This window comes from Mytilus californianus, unplaced genomic scaffold, assembly GCF_021869535.1.
Source record: "Mytilus californianus isolate M0D057914Y unplaced genomic scaffold, xbMytCali1.0.p SCAF_12, whole genome shotgun sequence".
Taxonomy (NCBI): domain Eukaryota; kingdom Metazoa; phylum Mollusca; class Bivalvia; order Mytilida; family Mytilidae; genus Mytilus; species Mytilus californianus.
The window spans coordinates 65080428-65093313 of NW_026262604.1; the positions used below are offsets into that span (position 1 = coordinate 65080428).

Here is a 12886-nt window from a genome sequence, read left to right on the forward strand (position 1 = left end):
ATCACATCCACATACACACGTACCTAAAACATAATAAACATTCCTATGAATAGACATTATAATATCAAATCTCCAAAAAGGTTAATATTTTTCAAAGGAATAATGTTACTTGCGCAAAGTGCTCATTATACTCGTAGGAAAAATCTTAATTGGTTGACATGACATACCGTATAAAAAAAAATCACCTATATCCCCCGAAAGCAAAAATACTTTTTGAACCACCGGAAATCAAGCTGTTTATTTGTTTGTGCATAAATCAGGCCGTTAGTTTACTCGTTTTGTTTTACATTTGCCATATCAAGACCTGTTATACCTTGCTATGCGGTATGGATTTTGCTCATTGTTGAAGGTACGGTGACCTATAGTTTCTAGCTTCTACGTCATTTGTTCTACGGCGGTGAGTTCTCTTATTGATCATATAATCATTGAATCAAATATCACTTCGTGTATTAGACATTTTATAGTACATAATATTTTTTTTAGCACCGACAGATCATATTTGTTGGAGCATGGTGTTATTTTCCAGAGAAAAAACATATTTATTGATTTTGATAAAAAGAAATTAAGAAAACAAACAAACAAAAAACTAATTTTTAATTTCACTTCAAAACAATTTCTTTTTCAGGAAATTCAGAATCAAACCCCAACCCCACCCTTCCTTGTTCTGTCCTTTACCAAAGAATGATCGGTGCCTGAGCAAATCAGATAAGAAATATTCTATACCGTGCAGATTTTGATACTCTATCATAGGTCAAGAAACAAGGAAATATGTAAATGAATGCAATATAACGTCCTGAAAAATTAGTCATCCAATCATACATTGTTTTTAATTTTTTTCACATGCGCAATTTTAAGCAGTTACTGAACAGAAAAAAAATCGTGCGTTTGTTAAAATTGAATAAAATGTGTATTATTTTTAAAATACTGTAAATATGAACAAACCTGAACATCTGCATACAACTCTACATCCGGGGCATGCACAGCCACTTGCACATTTGCAGGCGTCTCCACATTGACAACATTTCCCACTACATCCAGCACCACAGGAACACACGTTCGCTACACATAAAGTAAAAGAAGCCGAATTATTGATTTCATATGACTCACAAACAATATTTTAACCTTCACTCTTGTAGTATATAAATATCAAATATCTTACCCTTTATATACCCAGTAGGTTAACCTTAATATTCAAGATTACGATTATAACTATTACATGTAAACCATGAACGACATCCAGGTTAGGACGACCACTTGATTTTCGGGGAAAAGGGCGGGGGGAGGGCGAGGGCGCATGAGTATGTTGAAATTGAATATTTTGCTGCCCTTGTAAGACCGCGGAGAGAAATAATCGTGAAAATGAATGATTATTCAATCTATAAAAATTATAGTTTCCTTAAAATTTATACCAATAAAAAAATCTTAAATCCGCATGATCGTTTTTATTATTTCTGTTATTCAACCCAAAAAAATACCTAATATTTTGCTACGAATTTTCACAAAATAATGAATAAAATACCCCCTTTCCCCGTCCTTAATATATTTTACAGTATATCTTTAAATCTTGATAACAACCTAAATGCACTGACATGTGTCGTCACAATATCATGAATATGCATGACCTACGTTTTCAATAATGAACACACATTACATTTCACGACAGATGGACTACGAGTAACATATTAAATATTTTAGATATATGCTACTTACTTTCAACACAGTTACAAGGTCCAGGCATTTTTAAGGTTGGTCTGCTTAAGCTAAATTTTAGAATGGGTGTTGCCTGATAGTATGCCGATTTTTATATATAGTCATTTTAGAAACATTCGTGTGCAAAAACTATGTTACCTGAGGTCCGACATAATACAATCTATGTCATATGTCACTATCAACATATTGGTCTAGCTTAACTGAACGAAGACATGATGGAATTAATGAAAAAAAATATAATCGACTTATATCATTTCACATTTTATTTTTATTTCATTATCAAAAGTATATTCACATTTCATAACTACAATGTATGTCGGACAGCATACTGACCCTTCTTGAGAGCCTCACGTAAACATCCATATCTTTCTGTGTAATAACATAGTATTTAGTTTGAACCGGATGTTTTGCACACGGTTTATGTCAGATGATGTTTTGCACACAGCGAAATATTTTAATGTACATTCTTTCTGGCATGTTTCCATACACAGGCATAAAGGAGATATGTAAAACTATGTCACAATGACATTAAATAGACGTGTTAGGAAAGTCAATACGATTTTGGCGCTGATGTTAAATACCAATATTACTACAGGCTATAGTGGGGACCATCTCATAAACACAGATAATCATTCATTATAGTTACCTGTATTGATTTGTTTGATAATGCTGAGATGTTTTTTAAACGATAAAATATTAACAATTTGTTCCGAAATACACTGACGAGGATACAGCAAATCAACACGATCATTATTTATATTATCATCATTAAATTGTAATGTTTCATAGTATTGATCGATTAAGTTAAAGAACGTTATTCCACCTTTCTTACTATTTTGTTGAATAACTACAGGGAAATCCGCAGCGATCAAAATAAATGAATAAAAAAACACTGCAATTAAATCACATCCGAATCGTCTTTTTTTACTCTACATCAGTCTTTGTTAAAAATGTCGTTTATTTGAAATTTATTTAAAATATACTTTTCAAGTCGGGGCCTTTCATAGCTTTTATGCGGGATGTCCACTTTGGATATCATACCAAATCTCCTTATTTTATATCATGTTTCTAGAATAGAGAAATGTGAAGCTTTAAATTCTAATAAAAGAACTAGAGATTTTTGTACTTAAAAAATAAAAAAAAAGCCTATTCAATTTTATTATCTTTATTTTTTTATTTTTATCTAGGGACAATACCTAAAAAAACGTTAAAATGTTTGAATTATTTATTCTAAATCACATTTTCCCTAACATTTTCTTTCTAACAACTTTCGTCAGTTAGTTTTTCCAACACAAGAGGTTATCAAACTAAGTTTTAAAAGATTACCACATTTAAGCACTATTCAAGCATGTTAATTTTACGTTTCGGTGAAGGGTCGGAAGTTTTATTTCTTGGTATCACGGCTTCCCAGTGGCGTAGCTATGTCATTTTCTAGTGTACGCCTGGACGTCGGCGAGGCGTCTGAAGGCCCCAGAGGGTCCAGGGCAGAAATTATTACAAAAAAAAACATCATGCTCCTTTTATGCAGTTGTCAATATGGACGGGTATAAGACGGACGACATTTTGAGTCAGGCGTTGGATTTGGCAGAAGAGACTAGTATGTTCTTTAAGACATTGCCATATTGGATTAAAATTTTAGCTTCAAGCAAAGGAGTATTTCAATGTTGTTTCGCTATTGGAATTTCCTGAAATATGTTTGTTAATATGTCTTGAAACAACTTGTAGTGAACACAATAAGTAATCTCTTAGGATTCATGCTGTTAAAAAAAACCAATTTCTATTGTTTTCTGGATGTAGAAGCAGGGGTATCCAGAAACCTGCTGTCAGTGTAATAGTGTAATGTTGACAGTAAAAATATAATCCATTCATCAGTCAAATACCGGATTTAAAAATATATCAAACTTTTTATTCAGATGCTTTTTTTTTATCTTGAAGATTAGCTTCCACCCAAGTTTCATAACAATCTATGAAGGTTTATAAATTGATCATTTCAAACATATTTAATCCCAGACCGTCTGTCAATTGCCGAAAAGTAAGTTGTCTGTCATTATAATATTGAAAAATGAAGAATAAATATATATTTGTACTTTTGCTTCAGACATTATCATAAAAAGCTTCTGCCAAAGTTTCATAAATTTGATGAAGGTAATTGATGTGTAAAAAATTTTAACCCCAGATTATATACATTCTGTAGTTGCAAAAAACAAAGTCCTTTTATCAGTAAAATACTGAAAAATTAAAAAAAATATGTTCATCACGGATACTTTTTTTAACATAAAAAAGCTGCAGTCTGTCAAACTTCCGTAAAACAATGCGCAGCAAGACAACCTTCTTACAAGAATTAGCACTAACTTGGAATTGGATTTTCCTCCAAACTGTGTTATTTTAGGTGATATGATTCATGGGAACCGTCCACCAATTGTTACGCCACATAAGAGACACCAACTAAGACAAACATCGCGAAGGGAAAAAAGAAAATGCAAAAAACTAGATAATAGAATTTTAGTGTGTCAAATTTATGTGGAACACACCATCAGACGTTTACAAAAATCAAATCAAGTTGTTGAATTCGTGCTAGACTTATGGAGAGACAAACTGAATTATTTGACTATTAAACATATTCTACTTACAGCATTCAATGTATAAATTTGGACTTGTGGCCGTAAAAAGCCGTAATTCCCATTCTTAACCCTTTTATATATTTTGTTTTAAAGTTTTGGTTTGCCCTCCTAAATCAAACAAATAAAAATTAATATATGAAGATCTACGGAAGGCCCATGCACGTCTTAAAATTAGGAGTCGACGTTAACTGTTCACTTTATATTGTATCAAACATACCACAAACGAAAACTATACTACGCCAGGATATTTTACAATGCAATTGCATTTTGAGAAAGTCCACACTTAAATTTCGTATCGGTATTGTTATTTAACATCAGCGCAGTATTTAAATCCCTTTCCTAACACGTCTATTACTAGGAACGATATCGATTAGTATCTATCCTACACTGACATAACAGACATACTATAATTTTAAGTACGAGGCGTTATCTCTTTTCAGTAATAATATTGGCCCTGTTAATAATAGTTCAAAGTAAAATGTTTATATTAGTCGATGATATTAATATCTAACATACAAATATAAGGTAGTATTACTGATTAAAGTGACTAAAAGTTTAATATGACTACCCAGGCGCTATGGACATGCCCCCTTTTTTTCTATATAACGGGTTTTTTTTTTTTTTTTTTTTTTTTGTGTTTTAATTTTGGTTAATGAATATATTTGAATATTTTAACTCAATTTCACTCATTTAATGTGTTCTTTAGCTTTCAATACGATACTTCAGTTACAGAATTTTATATATTCAGTTCTGTGCTGCTAGGGCATAAATCCCTTATTACAGTTGAGTATGAGTGTTTTACGCCACAACAACACAAAACGGCTATATCGAACCATGAACATGAGGGAACAAGTATTGAATGTTACAAGCAACAAACATTCGAGAATTGAAAAGTTTTGTTTTTTGTAGCGGCACTTTCATCTACACGCTCCACAAGCGTCACCCATTTCCTGCCTTTTCATAATACTACATCACTACCCCGGGGACGAAGACAGACACCCCTTCAAGCAAACTGTGCTGCTCTTTAAATAAAGCTCCTGGTCGGTGCTTGATTTTTCAGCACAAAAAAAGATATGAGAGCACGTGCAGTCAACACTACGATAGTTTGATTGAGGTAGTTTACAGTTAAATGTTAAACATTGCCGTTATGGACTGGGATAAGTGCTTACTTTCAGCTTGTCCTACTAACCACTTGAAAACATTTTCTGCAACATAAGTGTCAGCCAAAATGCCGTTACTCAACCTTATACCTGACAAGTTTAGAATGTGTAAAACTAGTCCAAGGATATGCACACATCAAAAAGGACAACTTCAAATATCTAGTCATGAATTTTTTTCAGTAAGAAAACGATCGAAGCTTCCATTGAAACCACAGAGGCATTTTATCGAGCCACTTTTCCCTCGGTGCAAAATTAACAAAAGAAAAAAAATAACAAAAAAGTGGGGGAAACTAGAATAAAAGAAATAACATTTTAAGAAAGATACATTTTTCTTTGTGGAGAGACATTACTATTCTTATCCTGAAAGAACGAAAACTTAATATATACACACAGATTGCAATCACTAAATCCCGTGGTGTCGAAACTGGAGGAAATTTCTTCGACTGCAGAATACAACTCCCTCCTCGTGAGCGGTGTCCTTTTGGTTGCTTGATAACTGCTAAACGTCAAACGGCTGATCTATCATCATATTCAGAACATTGACATGTTAGTGTGATATGAATACAACATACATTAGACCGACTTACTCGGATTTTCAACGTGCTAGGTTTCAAGGTAATAAGGGTCCATAGGAACAAATATCCTCCTGCCTTCTAAATGCTGCATGGCTGGCGGAAGCAGGAAATACCAATTCTCAAGTCTTTGGTTTGCACCGGGGATAAGATCAAAAATGGACCTATCTGGGGATCGAAACAATGTCCTCATACATTCGTTGCGAGCACACTACCAAAAACAATCGAGACAGTTTGATTATTTGATGACAATTTGATTAGAATACAGATCCCGTGTCCACGATTTGCTAAGTGAAGCTAGGACATACATTCTGTATTTCAATCAGTTTGGTTTGAAGAACGAGTTGAAAGGTATTTTATGTGTATAGCAAGTAGATGCAATTGGTTCCTTTTCATTGTCAGAAGGGCATTCCTGCATTTTGTTTTACCTCAATTTGGTGATTACTACTCTAAATATTTTGTACATGCTTGTGATTACCAGATAATCATGTACTGAGAAACGAAAACTGTAAAAACGACAATCATTTATTAAAATTGAATGGACATTTACGGACACAAAACATTATAAATACAAAATATATATAAACATAAGATTATTAAATGTTTGTGTATTTGATATCAGTGACCATCACCGATTTATTTATGTCTGATATGAGTTACAAGTATGAATGATATGAGTTACAAGTATGTATGATATGGGTTACAAGTATGAATGATATGGGTTACAAGTATGAATGATATGAGTTACAAGTATGAATGATATGAGTTACAAGTATGAATGATATAAGTTACAATTTTGAATGATATCAGTTACAAGTATGAATGATATGAGTTACAAGTATGAATATATTATGCACGTTAACGTTGTGATAGTCTTTTTTTCACTTGCAGGAGCACCCAGATTGACACTTGCAGGTTGACGGACCAGTACAATCACATCCACATGCACAAGTACCTAAAACATAATAAATACCCCTATGAATATAGACATTATAATATCAAATCTCCAAATGTGTTAATATTATTCAAAGAAATAATGTTACTTGTGCAAAGTGCACATCAAACTCATATGAAAATTTTTAATTGGTCGACATACCATATAACTAAAAATCACATGTACCCACTAAACGCAGTCATACATTTGTGTACCACCGTTAATCATGCTGTTTAATGTTATGTGCATAAATCAGGCCGTTAGTTTTCTTGTTTGATTTGTTTTACATTTGCCATATCAAGGCTTTTTATAACTTGCTATGCGGTATGGATTTTTGCTCATTGTTGAAAGTACGGTGACCTATAGTTGCTAGCATCTACGTTATTTGTTCTCTGGTGGAGAGATGTCTCATTGATCATACCACATCTATTATTTTGATAACGAGGCCAAAACTGTTATATTCTAAGAGGAGACTTATATACACAAACAATAGCAAACAAAAGGAACAATCAAGTCCTTATCGGATCTTTTTGTTGAATGTTTGTACGTGCAGTTTGATCATAATTTACTTTCGTGTATTAGAACAGTTCATAGAACATAATAAAATCTTAAGCCCCGACAATTCATAGTTTGTGGGGCATGGTGTTAATAACATATTTATTGATTTTAATCAATTAAAAAAAATAAAGATAACAAAACTAATTAAAAATTAATAAATATATACAGGAACACAGAAAAATATGTATGATAAATTCCATCCTGAAACGATTTCTTTTATTTTTCTTCAGGAAATTTAGAATCAAACTTTTTTTTCAATACCCCCCCCCCTCCCTGCAATTTTAAGCAGTAATTGAACAGAAAAAAAGTCATGCGTTTGTTAAAATTGAAATTAACTCAATAAAATATGTATTCTATTTTAAATACTGTAAATATGAACAAACCTGAACATCTGCAAACAAGTTTACATCCGGGACATCCACAGCCACTTGCACATTTGCAGGCGTCTCCACATTGGCAACATTTTCCGCTGCATCCAGCACCACAGGAACACACGTTCGCTACACATGAAGTAAAAGAAGCTGAATTAGTGATTTCAATTGACTCATGATGCATCGTTTAATTTTCGCTTTACCTAGGCTATTCAAGATTACGATTATTGTATGTAAACCATGAACGACATCCAGGTTAGGTGACGACCATTTGATTATCGGGAAAGGTGGGGGGGGGGGGGCATGTTGAAAAAGACTGTTTTGCCCTGGTAAGACCGCGGAAAAAGATAGGTGTGAACATGAATTCTTATAATTATTCATTCAGCAAATAATCCTTCTGGTCTCCCCTAGAATGATAATTGGTCCTCCCTTAGCAGTTATAGATAATGAACAACTGAAAAATAGGCGGACAAATGATGCGGGAAGTAAAAGGGGAGAAAATGGAAGAAAAAAATGAGAAGCGTAAATTTGTATGAACATTCTCATGATCGATTTTGTTATTTCTGTATTTTACCCAAAAAAATACCTAATAATTTGATAAGAATTTTCACAAGATAATGAACAAAACACCCTTTCCCTCGTCCTTGTATATTTTTAAAACTCGTCCGCTGGACGTTTAGCAACCAACAATCAATCAATCAATTGAATCTTTAATAATAACCTAAAATTAAATGCACTAATCAACATTTTTTAAGACATGTCCCGTCACAATATCATGAATATGCATGACACTAGTTTTCAATAATGAACACACATTATATTCACGACAGATTGTCTACGAGTAACAAACAAAATATTTTAGATATATATATGCTACTTACTTTCAATGCAGTTACAAGGTCCAGGCATTTTTATTCAATTTAGTTGGTCTGCCTAAGATTAATAAGAGAATATGTGTTGTCCGATAGTTTATCGATTTTTATATTACCATCGAGAAAATGTCGTGTGCAAAAACTATGCTTTCTGAGGTCCGACATAGTACAATCTATGTCATATGTAATTATCAACATTTTTAAACTTAACTTAATAAAGACATGATTTAGATTAGTGAAAATATAACCAACTTAAATCATTGTACATTTTGATTTGTATTTTAATTCTAAAACCACATTTACATTTTATAACTACAACGTATGTCGGACAACATACTAACCCTTCTTGAGGGCCTCATGTCAAAATCCATATTCTACTGCGTAATAACATAGCAATTGGTTTGAACCTGATTATGTCAGCTGATGTTTTGCACACGCTTTATGTCAGGTGATGTTTTGCACACAGAGAAATTTTTCAATCTATACTTTCTGGCACATTTCCAAACACAAATAAATAAGATTTGTAAAAAACTGTGTCTTAATGACATTTAATACTAGGAACGATTAAATTACCCATCCTACACTGACACAACAGACTATCTCATATCGCTGTTCAGTAATACAATAGGTCATGTGAATGTTTAGATTAGCCCATGATTTTTATATCTAACATAAAAATATAAGGTACTACATGTTTTTTTCTGATTAAAGTAACAAAAACTTTAATATGACTACACAGGCGCTATGGACATATGCCCTCCCCCCCTTTTTTTTTTTTTTTTTTTTTTTTTTGTATTTTGATTTTTTAGTAAATATTTTTTAACATTTTAACTCAATTTCACTCATTCTATATGTTCTTGCTCTTAAGAAAATGATGTTGCAATAAAAGTAGGTTATATGTGCCGTTTTGTACTGATATGCGGCTTAAACTCTTAACACAGCTGATTATTAGTGTGTTAAGCCCCAACAGAACAAAACGGCTATATCGAACCGGTGAACATGACGCAAAAAGTTTTGAATGTTACAAGCAGAATACATTTACACGTTGTAGGTCCAGTACATCCTGCTTCACACGGACAGCTACCTGAAAGTAAGAACACAGTTTTCTTCTATTTTATTATGCAATAGAAAATGCAGCATCAAGGAAACTTAGTTTCATGTATACCCTTAAAATCAGCGCACAAAATTTTCGTAAAATAAAACTTTCAATTCATCTTAAAAAAATATAAAATGTCATTTTCTCAAGAGCACGGTAATCTATAATCATGATTTAGTTTTGAAAACTTCAGGTCAATTTTAGGATTATATTTTAAAAAAGGAACAATTTTACCCCCTCCCCAAACCACTCGCCCACATATACCAAACAATCAAAATTCTACATTCGACCTATGAGTTTGAATATTGCGTAAGAAGTTGGAAAATAAAGAAGAAAATACAAATATAATCTCTTCTTTTTTTCGTCTTCTATTTTTTGTTTTTTTTTTTTCAATTTATGTGTTTAAATGTCCCTATGGTATCGTTCTCCTCTCTTTTATGTTTAAATGAATAACTGAGTGTTAATACTACCAATATAGATTTACACTTTCTGGCAAGTTTCTATAGATATTTTTGAATAACTAAACTTTGTCACAATGACATTTATTGTATAATAAGAACGATTAATATACATCCTACAATGACATAACAGACAAGCTATAATTTTATGTACAAGCCGTTATCTCTCAAGTATTGATTTTGACCTTGCCACTTATAGTATATAAAGTTTAATGTTTAAATTAGTAGATGATTTTAATATCTAACAGAAAACTACGGAAGCGTATATCGGTCACGCGTTATTAGTAATTTCGACGTAAACTTGTGTTATTTTATGAGAACTAATGCTTTATAAGATGATAATATGGGACTATTATATAAAGATTATGTCATTATTAATTATAATGTTGCTTTACTTTTCATTGGGTTTTACTTCATAATATTACCAACAATTTAATTAAACTGTCAATATTATTATGATTGTTCAATGCCCTTTACTTATTCCAGGTTATCGTCAACTAGGCGCTAAATTCTCATCTTTATATTCTTATTATGAATTATATGTAGTAATGCACAATACATAAACACAATTTAAAAGTTATAAATAGTTAAATCATAAAAGATAAGCATAGTTAGGAAGTTACGATTACTACAGGACAGAAAAACCTCAAAGATGGACGCAGTGATCAGGAAGCGAAATTTAAAATTATAAAGAAATTGAACAATATATACAGAATGTGTTTTCTACGTTAAGAGATTTGTCTTGCAATCTGTGGCCACCACCTGTAAACATGGCTGGTTTGGTTCCAACATAATGCATTTATTGTGAATGACATGTTTTTTTCTTTTTATCCTCCCGTTCCTTGCCCAACGGAGTACGGAGTATACTGGTAATTGTGTATCTGTCCGTACGTCCGTTCGTAACAATATTTTCCTCAGCAACTTTTCATCAAAGCAAAATACTTCTCAGTTTCCTTCTTCCTGTTTCCCGACCTCTTTTTGTTTTCGTATATATATTCATGCATGGAAGTTTTGGTGGCATTTTTCTCAGGAACTTTTTCTGGCAGAAATCTAATATTTAGTAACAAGGTTCATAAATGTTTTACCTGTCAGTTCCCTTACTATTACTTTTCTACCAACTGAAAAAAGTAGAATAACAAAAATTCCGAACTCAAAGGGTAATTCAAATGGAAAGTCCTTTATAAAATGGTTAAATTAAATATCAAACAGTTATAATGAATGGAAAACAACTGATTCCGCTTTGTAATATATGGGTTTTACTCATTGTTGAAGTCCGCACGTTGACATATAGTTAATAATGTCTGCGTCATTTGGTCTCTTCTGGAAAGTTGTCTCATTGGCAATCATACCATATCTCCTTATTTTTTATCTATCCTGCTCAATACAAATACTAAAACATGGAACAGATCTCCGTGATTTTAAAAGTTCTCACGGCGAACAAAAAACGCACATAACAATTTAAGTCTTCAGTAAGACTCGTATATATCGAAGTTAAACAAAAAACTGACCAAAAAAACACAACAAAACTGTACAAATTTTAATACAATTGTGATTGTTTTGAAACGTTTTATATGCGGAGCGTTTGGGGTGCTTCACCCCTGGCCCTCTACCAGGGTTTTGCCCTAGATCAATTGGGCGCCTTAGGCGCCCCCGTACCCCTCGTCCTTCAGTTTGTGATTCCATTTCATTAACAAGGTAGCTACGCTCCTGATTGAATTGTTTTTAATATTATAAAGTAATACCCAATGATAACTAAAGCATTATTATAATTAATAATGGCATAATCGTTTTATAATAGTCCATTATGTCTCATAAATAAACACAAGTTTACAATTATAATAATATCGACAGTTTAATTGAAGTGTTTTTAAGATTAGAAAATAATACCCAATGAAAACTAAAGCAATATTATAATTAATAATGGCATAATCGTTTTATAATAGTCCAATGTTATCATCTTATAAAGCATTATATATAATTCTCATAAAATAACACAAATTTAAGTCGAAATTACTAATAACGCGGGACCGATATACGCTTCCGTAGAAAACTATAAAGGAGTATTTCCAAAACCCTTATCATAGCTGAGTATTAGTGTTACGCCCCAACAACACAAAAACAGTTATATTGAACCATGAACATTCGGGAACGAGTTTTAATGATACAATTGGCTCAAAATGCATATCCACAAGGACAAAAATTGCCGATCCAGTTTTTAAGACAGTTCTAAAGCCGACTTCCTTCATCAGTAAATATGATTGTGATGTTGAATGAATCATATATCAGTCTACTTAGATTAAACTATAACAATCTTGAAATTTATACAATAAAAAAGTCAAACCGAACATCAGGTAAGACGCTTGCACAATTCTAAATATGTGTTAAACACGACATAGGTTATATGACTAATTACAACAGAGAGTTCAAATATATGCTTTAAATAAAAATAATAATGTGCGATATGAACTAGCACAATTCTAAAGCTTTAACGGTGACGACAGTTATGATGTTACAAGAACGATTGCGTCAATAAG

General features: G+C 32.4%; 1 long non-coding RNA gene across 1 annotated transcript; it reads right to left on the reverse strand.

The window, feature by feature from the left end:
- LOC127722219 (uncharacterized) lies at positions 1-2113 on the reverse strand. The gene is made up of 3 exons (XR_007991698.1): positions 2044-2113; positions 943-1059; positions 1-23 (listed from the first exon to the last, which is right to left on the reverse strand). It is a non-coding gene; the product is annotated as an uncharacterized LOC127722219 (long non-coding RNA).
- Between the last annotated feature and the right edge of the window lie 10773 nt (positions 2114-12886).